Raw genomic sequence first — 14,046 nt, 5'->3', positions numbered from 1 at the left:
TTTAGGAGGAAACAGTTCTGAGCTAAGATAAGATCTCAAACAAAATTGACGTGGACTCACAACATGGCCTAACATAACAATTTAATCTATCCTGTGCTCCCCCTGAAAGAAGGCTTAATAACTGTGGTATGATTTCACCTGCTGCTTCTAACATTTGCTCATTCTTTTTTCCTGAGCAAATTTGGATTATCAGATGGCAAGCATCTTTGTTCATGGTAGACAAACTTGAATTCATTTAGGATTAATAACAATGGGCTCAATACTGGATTCAATGGCAGTCTTAATGAATGGAGTCTTTAGAAGGCAAATATTTGTTTGTGTTAAAGAGAAATAATTAATTCTCAGTTTGCCTGGGTATGAGGTGATTTACAGCACATATCACAAAACAGTTTCCCTATGTATCCAGCCTTGGATGTACAAACTGCAGGAACATTCCCCAAGCCGTGGCACTGCAGATACAGGTCATTTTGACCTTGGTGTTTCAAAATCTGAAGTTTCACAATGAATTATTTGATGTGAGGAAAAATGTGTCTCTTACTCACAGCGTTATCTCAGGCCCTCTTGGTGATCTGACGCTGAGGAGTGAGGAGAGAGGAAGGTCCGCGTCGCTGCAATCCATTAGCACTCGTAGGTCAAGACAGGACTACTCAGATGGAGGAATCCAGGCTGGATCTCGATTTTGACCCAATCCTTAACATTGTCTTAGACATGGGCATCTTCCAAATTCCTGTGGGAAATCCCGCATTCTTTACTATTTTCCCTGTCTCTTGGGAAGCAACCAGGGCACACGCCACCGCCGTGCCCTGCCACGGAGAAGCTGGCTGAGCTGCCAGGCTGGGCTGCGCTGCCCAAAACCGAGTACCCACTGACCTCGCTAAAAATTAGCAGACTTCAGTAAATTTACCCTGCAGGAAATTTTACCCTGGAAAAACATCACCCACATTGCTAGAGTTTAGGACAACAAATTAGAGCTTTTCATATGCACTGGAAGCTTTTTTCCTTTTTTTTTCCTACCCCCCACCCCTCCTCCTCCCCCAGTAACATCCATTTGCTTAATTCCATTTGAAATCACCCAGGGTAGGCACCTAAATACCTAAATAATCTTGTCCTTCATGCCTGTCAACATCTTGAGGCACCTAACCACCTTTAGAGATGTGGTGTGAAAGCTTGTGAACGATGCAATCGAGGAGGGAAACAAAAGACAAGTATCCCTATTTGCTGCCCAAGAATCCACAAAGAATGCTGCTTCAGCTCTGCTCTGATTTCTAATTAGATTATGAGTGATGTAGGACTCTGAAGCCAAGCTGGAGTTTGTGCTAGCACTTTGCATGTATGAATGACAAAGGGACACCACTTTCATATTGATTTAAGCAAGCCAGTGGAAGAATGTTTAAACATCAAGTGCTTGATGCCCCAGTTTTCCAGAGCACCTGGAAATGTCAAATTAATTCCAGGTGTTCTGCCATTTAGACAGCTTTTACAGCCACACACACAAAATGTGGCTCCCAGTTCCACAAATAAAAACTGAGTGGTTTCTGCTCCTAATGCCTTGATAACTCTGACATATTGCAAGTTCTGGAAAGAATTTTAATCTACATAGTTTTTTAAATGGGGAGGGGAGTGAGGGGGGAGGGATTTTAAATATGCTGCATACAATTTGTGATGGTCATCTCTAAAATGCAGCTCCATTATCCTTTTCCATTTGGAATGAATGAGGCTAATTAATTTCAGGCCATACTTGATGAGGTCAGCACCATACGAAGGGTGCGTGCTAGACATTGCTAATCTCTTTCAGCTGAGAGTGATGAATTAAAGATGAAGCATTCCTTTGCAGGCCTAATTTAGAATGTATATCAAAAACCTACAGCAAATAATACTATACCCTACAACAAAGGAAAACTTGTTCTCTCAGGCTCCCATGTAGGGTTGATTTTAAAGGCATTTTCATTTCACTTTGGAATTCCAGCTGTGGATGGGTGAAACAGTTCAGAAAATTCAAGCTTTCTCTCTTTCTATTGCTTTTATGGACAAAAGTAGGCAAGGGGGGGCTAAGGGGAGAGCGAAACTAGTCAGTGTTTGATCCTGTATATACTGTGATTCTGACTGTATGCTCAACATTTAGGAAAGCTGCCAGGGTCTTGTGCTCCCCAAGTGCCTGTGACATGACACCCCCTCACACAGTGCACACTGAAATTTTCCTCTTGGGTTACTTTAAGTCTGAGGGGAAAGCTATCAAGTGTTCCATTTTGTTCAGCATCATCTCAAGGATGTTTTGTTGGACGTTGCAGGCTTTCCCCAGGAAGCAGGACGGGTCCGGCAGTTCTGCTGGGTCACCCAACAAGGACACAAGAGCTTCCAAGCCAACACGGAGCTCTATTTCTCCTTAAGGAAAAACACTTCCCTGTGCAAAAACGTCCCATCATGTCTAGGAGCGCAAGTAGCAAAATTTAACAGAAAAAGTCACCGCGAAAGCAACCACACCAGGTCTGGAAGCAGTAAAAATTGCTTTGGGGCTCTCAAATGTGCTGGTCTTGGGGCTCAGCCAAGCTTTGCCACCTTTCCCTTAGGCAAAGCCCCCCGTAAAGTCCGTAGGGGTTTCCCCCGAGTGAGGGACTGCAGGATTTGGCCCCATAGGCAGCAAGAAATTAACCTTAATTTTCATTTCAGTAAAACGGGGACTATGAAATCCTAATCCAGCCTCGGAAGGAGGCTGAAAACAATAGACCACTGGCTTCCCCACCACTTTGCTGTCTAATACCTGGCAGTTTCTTCAAATCCTTGACAGGTTGCTGCAGCGAGTCGAAGTTCCCAACTGGTGGCCATAAGCGGCTGCCGTCTTTGTATCCCAGTAGTCCTCATTAGAACAAAGCTGCTTCGAATTAAACCCAATCTACATGCCGAATCAATCTTTCAACCCTTTGATTGCTTCTGAAAATATTTATATTTCTTAATAATGCACATTTTGTCCCAGAGCCTGTGATTAAACCCAGACAAGGTCCGGAGAAGCCTGAAGTATATGTGGAAGGGGTTATTTTGGAGAGGAAAAGAAAGATAAAGAACACAGGTTTTTCCTATTGTGAAACCATTAGAGTGTATAAATCTAGCAATTGCAGTTGTATAAGCATCAGAGTAGGGTTGTAATAAATACAGATTGGAGTATTATAGTAACCAAATGGAGTTTATGGATTATGTTCACTAGTTCATATTTCTCAGCTACTACAATCTAACTAGCATCGTGCTGCACTCAGCTTTATTAATATTCCCTATTAATATTCTCTTTACATGTTTGTGGGGAAAAAAATGTTAGGAATCAGCTGCTGCTCTGTGTAAAACAAACATGTTTAAAGAATCATGCCCTCCAAAGAAAAAAACAAACAAGGGGATGCTGTAAAGTGACTGTGTTAGAAGGGCACGGGCTGTAGCTGGCTGTAATCGGCTCTGTTCTGCTTAAACTTAATAATTTCCATGTGAGTGAGAATCTGGCCCTAATGCAGGGCATTTGCTGCATTAAAATTAGGATGTAAAAATTAAGACAGTAACTGCTACTATCCTTTACCCAGGTAAATTTTTAAGGCGCTAAATAATAAGCTTTGGCTGGAGATGAGAAACACACAAAGGCTTTGAAGCTGTGCTTTGTGGTAAATAGCGTACTATTCCCTCCTCAAAAAGTAGCATACATCACAGGTAAGATAGATGGAGATGAAGGGAAGGATACATTCCTTGGCTGAGAAGTAGCCCAGATAGGGCCTGATCCTCCAGAGTGGGAATTTGCCGTCGATTAAGAAGGTGGCTGTGGCTGAGGACACAGATCAGATAAAGGCACTGTACCTGTCTCCCTCCCTAAACATAAATGACTGCCCTTGTCTATAATAAAACGGAAAAATTGACTTCAGAAAACATGCCCCGATAAATCTCCTTGGATAAAGTAATAAAATGCCTGGGTGGGAGGCAAAGAAATCCTAGAAACTAAAAATATATAACACTTATTTAATATCATTGTCATCATCAGCATCACACAGTAAATACAGCTAATACACTTTAGCAGTGGGCTGGTAAATGCTTGTGATAATTTTGCTTGTGACAGTTTCCCCGTTTATAAAGGCGAGAAGGAAATATTCTCAGTTAAAATATTATTAATTGATTCTTTCATTACATATTTCATTATATTAAGCTGTAATTTCCTAAATATGTTGAGAGGGTGGTATTATTATTATAGATATATCCTGAGTCTTGACAGCTATTTTGCATTAATATATGATTTGGATGCTCAGTCTCTAAGGTAGAGAGAAGGGGGTTTTTATCATCACCAAAAATAAGGGGAGAGGAGTGATGAAAAAAAGCGCTCATAAATAAGGACGGATCCAAAATCTAATGACATGTATGAAAATCCATCTTGGATCAGGCCCCCAGCAGAACCTTATATCGTACAACCAGTATTTTCTGAATATCTTCTATTGTTTGACAGCCTTGATTTCACACTAAACTTGAAGTTCATTTCCGAACAGAAGCTTTTTGTACAGAAACTTTAAATCATATCCCTGCGTGAACACACACATACCATAGAGGATATTGTCTTATTAAAGAGTTTAAGCCTAAAGGTGCATGCCTATTTTTAAAAGAAATTTTCTGATTGTAGATAACTGCTCAATTTGATTTAGTGTCCAATGATAGTGATGGGGTTGATAACTGAGCATTCATCGGTAATTCATCTTGTGCTAGTAGAAATTTACAGCAAAGCAGTGCTTTCCCAACACTGACAAGTCCTATTAATCTTCTTCAGACACATTTCAATAGGTGTCTCCATCTGTGCCCAACATCTAAACACTCTGGCATCACTAGGGACTTGGAGACACCTTCATTTCAGGTTACACTAGTGAAAATGTGATACTAGATTGTACTCTATTTTTAACCTAATTCTCTCTTTTCATTCAATTAGCCTTTCTTGCCTGCATTTTTCTACTCATGTGTAACATCCTTTTCCCAAGAAGAGCTTAAAAACGAGATTTAGTTACTTAAAGAGACAGAATTTGCCAGGGCAAGAGCAACCAAGAGCTTAATACATAAAAGCAGAATAATAAAGCTTACACATACAATTCAGAGACCGAAGCGCCAGCCACAAAACAGGTCCTGTGTAGCACGCCCACAATATTCCCCTCCTGATGCACCTCTTGCAGGCATTGTTTGGTTAGGACAGGTCTGACACTAAACACCGCATCTCCAGCTTCCCAAGTTTTAAAACAATTGCAGAGTATTTGGGGGTTGAAATCCAGCATGTACCAAAACATCTCTGTTTGTTCAGGCTGTACAGGGATCACCACCATACATCCCCACTTCGCTTTACATATACGGCTAATGCATGAACAAACACAGCGCAGCCAAATTACAGCAATAACATTTATGGGTGGATTATGTTCCAACTTCCTCACTTATTATTAAAAGCAAGTAAATTGCAAAGCACATGGAAGAGGTAGGGTGCAAATGCAGGCGAATTTCCACTCGGAACCAAATGTTGTTTTTTCACTTTCAAAGCTGCGATGAGTTTGCTAGCAGACGCAGCACAGCTTTAAAGCTTACACATTCAAAAATGTGTGTTTGGGTTCTTTTTTTTCCTCCTTACTCCATTTACGTTTGCCTTTCAAAGCAGAGCAGATGCACACCATTTGGATTTGGGTGGCTTCTACTTGCTCTGAACTTTCTTCTGAAAAGAGCAAACCGTGAGCCGTGCGTCTGCTCCGCAACTCGGAGGCAGTTTCAAACTTTGTTTCTGGCTTTATGAAGTTCTCTTGCGAGTCGTATTATAGATCTAAATGACCTTATTGTAGGTGGCAAGTTTAAATATGCCATATTAATAACTTGTTATCCAAGACAAATTAAGTCCTTATGTGTCAAAAGCACTCTGCTCTGGATTACCTACAAGACAAGTATTTATTGAATAAACGTAGGATCCAATTTCATTTTAATGTGACTGACTGTATGCTTCAACCCCTTAGAATGAGATAAAAACTCTCAAACCTATAACTGTGTTGCAACATTACACCTAACTTGTCTATTTCTATTATTGTCTTTTTAATGTGGGATATCAAAAGTGTTTGGGGTTTAGAAGGATTGTTATTATTATTATTGATATTGTTGTTGTTGTTATTATTATTATTGTTGTTGTTATTATTATTATTATTATTATTAAGAAAAAGGAGAGAGATAGAAAAAAAGACTGGCATTCAGCCTAAAGAGAAATCATTGAAACAAATTAATCCTATGCCGTTTAAATTGACATGGTAATCCATCATCAGCAAAGGGAAACTCTGAAAGCAATCTAGAATTTGCAGTGTTCTTTCACTGGCCCTCAGGCACAAAGACAGATAGTAAAAGAGGAAGAGGGGGGGAAAAAAATCATAAAAGTTAGCAGCACCTTAGCAAAGGGAAGGGCTAGAGAGAGCAGCTTTCACTTTTTCCTGCTTTCAACCACCCAGTTCAGAAAGCAACGCTGATTAACGCTCAGCCATTGCCTACTAACATTTACTTCTGTGTGTCAAATCATCTTCAGCTGCTGAGATATGAGCAATTTCAAATAGTGCAGAGCCCCCATCCTGTATAAACTCTACCATTGAAAACTCTGCCAAGCATCAGCTGGGGCATTTCTGCTTACAGAAGGCCTTTTATTAGCCTAAACTTGATCGTTCCAAATGGACAATAAATTCTATCTTCACAGCCCTGGAGAAAAGAGTTGTGCTATCCTTGGGAGTTGAATAGCCAGGATTTTCATAGAGCTAGCATGAAATAACTGGGGAGGGGGGTTTATTTGGGTTTGGGGTAGTTGGTTTTTTTTTTCTATCCCCTGCCTTCTCAGCAGGGCTGTCCACTATAATGTATGTTTCCCAAGGGTTTTTTCAATCTAGTTTTAAATATCTAAAGCGATGAGACTTTGTGCACCTTTAAAATTTTATTATACTTATGGTCAGAAGAAAACATAAACCTCTTGGGCTTTGAAAGCCCATTGCAATACAGCCATTATCCCCATAATGTCAACAGAGCTACAAAATTCTCTAGAAATAAACCTTTTAAGAACAGCTTTCCCTGCCTTATGTTTTCTTTTAAGGTCAGTGGTGCATCACTTTTTGGAAAGTGTTTCCCCTCTCTGGCCAGGTTTAGCAATCTGAAATAGAATGTATATTACTAAATGAACAGGTTTAATTTTAGACGCTGAAAAAATAAATAGAGAAGAGAGCGAGGCAGGAATAATACCTTCCAGTTAGAAACAGACATAGTAGAAAGAAAAAGTCAGAACTTTAGTGCCAGGGGCAAAGGGGTGAAAGGCTGGCTAATATGAACCATATCCAACATCTGCCCTATTTTAATTTAGCAGGGATAAAGTTTCTTCTTTTTTATTATTAAGAAAACTTTATGTGGCAGAGAAACCCATGAGCTATGTTATCAAAACTGTTTCATTGTCACACTGAAACTTAGAACTATTAAGAACTGGCTGGGCAAAGAGATAAAAACTCCCCTTCTCTCTCCTTTTATACTCTGTGACAAGCCTGGGCTCGGGTCCTGCTGTCTGGGATGTCCTTTTCATGTCTTTATGAAGTACTGCACTTGGGGCTGTGATATAAAGGGGAGGTTAATTGTTCAGGATGGGTCCAAATGATTGATTCCCCAGGTAAAATAAATAATTAAATAAATAAATAGATAGATAGATACCTAGATAAAGAAATAAAAATCCAGGGATTTAAAACAAAATAATGCTGCAAGGATGTTCGAGGTAGTCACCCTCAGAGATGAGCAGTGGTGGTGGTGTACAACAAGTGTGAAGAAGGGCTGGATGGGGGAGCTGTATGAGAAACAGCCCAAATTGCCAGGCTGGAACATGATCTTGCTCCATTGAAAAGTTTTCCACCTCGACAGTGCAAATTCTACCATAAAACAACAAAAGTATACTAAAACACATGTGAGTAGCTGTAGGAGCAAGAGAGCAAATTGGTTTCTGACAAAAGAAGGATGAATACCTTTGGATAATCTAAAGTTAGGATTTGATTGAAAGCATAACATTCCTTTAAGCATCAATATGCTTAGGATCCAAAATATGGTTATTTTATTACCAGCTAATGCTCAGATCAAAGCAAAACACTGTAGCTGGAAGGGACATTCTCTCTGGAAATAAAGTTCCATGTAATTATTTCCTATTAAAAACTAAAACTGGTCTTAGATTTAAAAATTTGGGCTTCCTTACATGTGATATAATGCAAGCTTGCCCAGAGAGAGCAAACGTGCTATTTTTCACTGTTTGCTGGTATTCCTTTGCTTTAAAGTTTTCAGTTTAGCTTTAACCCTTTGAATGTGAAAAATTCTCATCCAATTTATGTCAGTCAAACACAGGGGATTGTTTTGGATAATACTGACTAATTTCTTATAAACAGAAATTAGAATTTGATATAAACTAACACCATTTTTAATAAAAGTCTCCAGATGTCAGTAGGTGAAATATAAAGAAAATGATAGTGATTGATAGGCAGTTGAAACTTAAATATAAAATTGTAAACAAGTGGTTTACTTTTGGGTACAACAGCTCATCTTAATTCAGCTTGGGACACAGAGTTTGAAATATGCACCACCAAAATATTTCCGAGAAAGCTGCAACCTTTCGGAGGAGAGACATAAGAATGTATTTTAATTATGAGGTTATAAATATGCAATCTATTTATGTTTTTTTACCATCCCCTAATGTGGTACGTAACATCGTTCAGATACAGTTACATATCTATCTGTCTGTCTCTATTCCTGTCCAGGGTTTTGGGTTTTTTTTCTTTTTTTCTTTTTTTTTTTTCCTCCTGATAGTTCAATCTCTATTTATGTCATCTCTGAGGCAGGCGCTGGAAAAAAAGAACCTATCTATCTGTATTTATAAACAGAATAAATAGGGAATGGTTCCTTTTTACAAGGGGCTAGTATTATAAGTAGCAATATGAAATATTTAGACACATTATTTCAAGTTTTCCATCTGCTTCTGATTCTGCTAATAATTTTTGATCTGTCACTCAGAAATAAGAAAAAAACTTTAAAGAGTTCATTAGGACTGCAGAAAGGAAGAAGAGTCAGATATAAGGCAGCAATTATAATTTGGTTTTAACTTTTTTTTTTGCTGACTTCTCAGCTATATTGTTTAGTAGAAGGATGGCTGCAATATAATTCTATATTAAAAGCTTGTTAAATAGGGAAGGAGCTGAGACATTCAGCTGGGATATTGTTTGCTAGCTCAATTAGTATCCCAAGAATTTGAAAGTAAAATAAATCTATCTGAAGATCATATCTAAACATACTTACCAAAAAGTACCCACCTCTCTCAGCAGTTCACATATTTCTGCCTTCTGACTGGGAGGGAAAATAAAAAAAGGAAAAAAAAAAAAAAACAGGTCGGATGTATAGGTTAAGATTGGCGTATGGCAAGGTTTGTGTGAAATACAAAGAAACCTATATTTCACTCAACAATTCCATTGCTTAAACATATAGTTTAGAAGCATCTTTTCCTTAAACATGTGCTTCAATAGCATTTTCTTCAAAGGAACAATTCAATGTGTTAAAAGATTTAAGAACAAAGAATGTGCTGCAAAATGCAAATTCTTACAGTGTTATACTGTGTATGCAATTATGTATGTAGGCAGATAGATATAATTTGAGAGTTATTAACTTTCAACATCAATGATGTACCCTGAATCAATATAATGTAACTACCTATTAAAATATGAACCAGGTGTGTTACCAGGCAAATACAGTCTGAGAAGCTTTTCTAGATTTTTTTTTCTTTAAAGATTACAGCTTTACTATGGACAAGAAGCTCAAGAGATTGCTGCTGGTCCTAAAGATGGAGATCGTTTTGCTTTTTGCAATATCTGACATTTCTAGAATGTTTCATTTCCTCCACGTTTGGGAAAAAAAATATAAAAAAAAAAACCACAAAAAAACTCTGAAATAGTGTAAAGGGAAAGAATTGTCTCACAAAAGTCCATACTATTGTGCACCTCCCGGTTCATGGGAAAGAAAAAAGTTCCCTTTCCATTTTTCCTTTGGTTCAGGGGAAGGGAATGAAGGGAGCAGAAATCATTTTAAGCCTTGCCCGCCTTCCCTCCCTCCCTCCCTCCCCCCCCCCCCCCCCCCCGCCTTCCCTACCCCGGTCGGATCGACCCCTCTTGCTTGCAAATCCCTTTCTTCTGCCCTCCCTCCCTCCCCCAAACACACAGCCCAGCGCAGTTAACCTTGGAGCAGCGCTGGGGAGGGAAGGGTTAATGAAACCAAGCTCTTTACGACCTCCAGGGTCAGACTCTTCCTATCTGCAATCTAAGGAATTAGGTAAGGAGGTTATAAGATTATAGTGAAAGGAGTTATAGGCCCTCGTAGCCTCACACCTGAACATATTGGGCTAATCCATTGGGATTCTTAAAAATCGCTTCAGCTATGGAAAACTGTTAATTAGGCTGAGTCTTATCCCGAGGTTTCCTGTTGCATTAGTGATCCAGCCGAGCTGCCTGCACTCTATAGGCTCGCATGAAGTGCTCTTAATATGCCTATTTCTCTACACACACACACACACACACCCTTCTCCACAACTAAAAACAGTATCAGCCACTGATTTCGGGAGAAAGCAAAGTTTGGGTGGAATTCAGATTCAGACCGGGAGATGAACAAAAGTCACCCATCCCTCCCTCCCTCCCTCCACACCCCCCCCACCCCCGGCCCGGTCCCTGAGCCCTGGGTGCCTGGCAGGCTATTTGCAGCTGTTTCTAACTTCAGTGTTTGTTTACAGTAGCAAAATTAGCACTTGGAGGAGAAGTGAAAAGCTGTTTTCACATCAGTTTTACTCCTCGGTTCCTAGCTTTAGATGCCTTTCCTCCCTCCCAGCAATCAGCATCATTTAAAGTCCGGCTCAAACTTTCTCTCGCTCCCTTGACTTAGTTTTCTGCAGTCGCATCCTACTTTCTGCTAAAGAAAAATATACAGAGAGAAGGTAGCGTCTGAACACGGCCCAAACATCAGGATTCGGGGGGGGGGGGGGGGGGGGGCGGGAAGGAAAAAAAAAACAGGAGCATCCCCTAAAGCACGTATTTTAACGTCGCTTGGCAGAGCCCCTGCCCTGCTCCCAGCTTTCTGCCCTTTGGCACTCAGACATTTGCTTGTCTCCAGCACTTAATCCGTCGAGCCACCCCGGGCTGTACCTGAGCCACGGCTGAGCTGCTCCCTGCGCCCGATAAAATCCTGCAGCAGCAACTCCCTAACTTCAACACGTAAAGCACGGGCTGGTTTTAGCCTTTTTGTCATTTGCAGAAATACTGATTTTATTTTATTTTTTCTTTTATGCCACTTGTGGTCACTCTCGAATGGCAGTAATCTGTAGATTACATATTACGAGCCTTGTCATTACGTGGCTAAGATGAGGTGGTTAAACGCTAAAATCCATTTTACTCACCACATTTGCTTGAGGGGGGGGAAGGAGAGGGGAGAACAAACTTGGAGGAGAAGGATTTAAACCCCTGGCATCTGAGCTGGACGTGCCCTCGCTCCTGCTGCTAGAGGGCTGCCTGCCTGGTGGGCACGGGGGCTGGAGACCCCTCAACTTCACCTCCAAGTCAGGCGCCCGCTTGCTCCAGCCCTCGCCTTCCCCTCGCTCCTGAGCCTTTTGTCCCCGTTTTCGTGGTGTCTCAGCATTGCTCCACAGAGACGACTTTTCTCTGCCTCTCCTGGATTTGCTCTGTAGCATTTCTAGGCTCCCACTCGCCAGCTCTCCCCCCGTTTGCCTCCTCCATGTGTGTCCCTGATCCCTCTCCAGCTGATGTGATTCTTTAGAAATGTGGGTCTTATCCCGTCCCTACCTTTGCCGGGTCTGATTAGATATTATTTTTTCATTGGCTCTGCTACAATGGGTTCCTCCCTTTAATCTCTCGATATATTTTCCCCCTCCCGGTATAACCAAATCCATGAAATTCACAGCCTCTCTCTTTGACACGACTGGCTCGTCTAATCACTCCATATCGATTTCCCTAACTCTTTTCATCCAGCTGAAGACACATCTTAAAACACTCCAAGCCAGAGTGTGCTCTTTGCTTTATACACACTAATAAAATGATTTACCCTTCTCTCTCTGCTCTCCTCACAGGAGAAAATCGTTCAAGTCGCGGCTATTTGTGTGTGATCAGTAAATATTTAGTGTGGCGACATCTTCAGCTCCTCTCCTGATCAATACGCAACCCAACAGGAGGTGGACTATTGTCCGGGTAGTGACTTGCTGAGATCTTCTTCAGATGAATTCTTTGCCCCCCATACAGTCTGTTATGAGTTATCCTCGAAGGTAACCAGTGAAGAGAAATTGAGGCTTTAAAACCGTCTGTTTCTAACCTGTTTACCGTGACATTAAAGCGCCTAAGCACGGAATGGTTTATTCTTCCCCGTCTCCCACCTCCCTTTGGTGGGCTAACACATCCCAGGCGCTGCTGGAAAATGAGGATCAACCCGGGCAGCCGTCGCAAGGATGCTCCGCATCCCTGTACCCCTCCCATCCCCTCTCCCCCGACCCCTCCAGCAAAAAAACGTCCTGTCTCTGCGGTGCAATGTCACAATAAAGGGGCGAATCCCCCGTCCCACCCTGCAGCATCTCAAGGCTCTGGACTCGCTCCCACAGCTCTGCCTCGGCGGGTGGGTAACGAAGTGCCCAGGGATGGAGGGTGCCCCAGCAACTTCCAGCCCACCTCCCTCCTCCTCCTCCTCCTCCTCCCTCTCGCATCCCGCAGCTCTGCCTGCCCCAGGATCAGGCTGAGGCAGGGCTGGGGGCTGATTGCTTTTTTTGCTTGTTTGCCTGTTTAGGGGGTTTGGGGGGTTGTTGATTTGTAGAGGTTTTGGTTTGGTGTTTTTTGGTTGTTGGGTTTTTTTTTTTCTTTGAACTACACGGAAAAGCTGCAGTGAAGAAAAAAAAATAATAATAATGGAAATGGAGAAGAGCTTAAAGCCCGGTTCCTGTGGTTAACCATACACGAGAGCTTTCCCAGGGTGATAAAAGGGACAGAAAGAGAAGTTCGTGTGTGTATGTGTATGTTTTATCCTGATCTGTTATTTCACTCCTGGGAAAGCCTATGCCTCGAATAGGAAATATTTCCACTTGTAATTACCCCAGGACTGTGCTGTGTGTCCGCTGATCTCTGGCTAGCTGTCTGTGCAGCACACCCAGGCGAGACAGCTACGCCTGGTGTGCGTGTGTCTGCCTTTGATGCAGGGCTGGGTGCCTATACACAATAGATACACAGTTATATATCTGTGATGTGTGTGTGTTTACTCACATCATGTCCTGTAGCCTACAGAAGTGCCCAGCTATTTATTTTATTTCCGTGTGCGTGCATTTGCGCACAAGCTACAGGGCGAGGGCATTTGTCCCTGTAAGTGTACATTGCATGCATACGTGCTGCATAAATATATGGCTGTATATTACAGATGTGCGACTGTTATTCAAATCTAAAACCAGGTACATCCACCTGTTAACTTTGTTTAGAAACCACTTTCACTAATGGCTTTTCGCTAACTTATTCAGTCCCTTACTCGAGTATAGGAGGCAATGGAGGGGAAAAATCCATATGAAACCCTGCTTACAGCCTCTCTTCGAGAGGACACTTTACACACCTTGCCTAGACAGGGCTGCTATAGAGCGCTTATCTCTCGAATATATCTTTATACTAATGCATACTTAATTGGTCTGTCCTGACTGTCCATATAAAACAATTTAATTAGGGTGCTTTCTGCTTTGGAAAGAAAGGGAAAAAATCTGCCCAGCATTTATTGTATTTAGCACCAATACAGGCAGAAAATGTTGCACAAGTTTTTGGTTGAAAGAGCACCTATGTGTCCATTGAAGGGCGTTGATCCGAAAAGACAGAGAGGACAAGTAAAATCGATTTGAAGCAACCCTCTCTGTCCCTTTCACACCATTCAGACACTCCATTCCTTCTAAGACAAAGACCCAGCGCCTTGGGAATGCTTGGCAAAGGGGGGAAAAAGGAGGGAAAAAAAGGGGGG

General features: G+C 41.5%; 1 long non-coding RNA gene across 5 annotated transcripts in view; it reads right to left on the bottom strand.

The window, feature by feature from the left end:
- The window catches only part of LOC114015232 (uncharacterized), a 35,867-nt gene that overhangs the window by 14,963 nt on the left and 6,858 nt on the right, over positions 1-14,046 (bottom strand). For 2 of the 5 annotated variants that reach the window (XR_008733051.1, XR_008733053.1), the window contains exon 2: positions 543-727. This is a non-coding gene — a long non-coding RNA (uncharacterized LOC114015232). Of the gene's footprint in view, positions 1-542; positions 728-9,318; positions 9,367-14,046 lie in introns of all 5 variants that reach the window. The other 3 variants (XR_003559034.2, XR_003559036.2, XR_008733052.1) reach the window with 3 other exon arrangements.

This window comes from Falco cherrug, chromosome 7 (genome assembly GCF_023634085.1).
Source record: "Falco cherrug isolate bFalChe1 chromosome 7, bFalChe1.pri, whole genome shotgun sequence".
Lineage (NCBI taxonomy): Eukaryota > Metazoa > Chordata > Aves > Falconiformes > Falconidae > Falco > Falco cherrug.
Note: the sequence above shows the minus strand (reverse complement) of the source record. Positions and strands in the feature narration are given on the sequence as shown.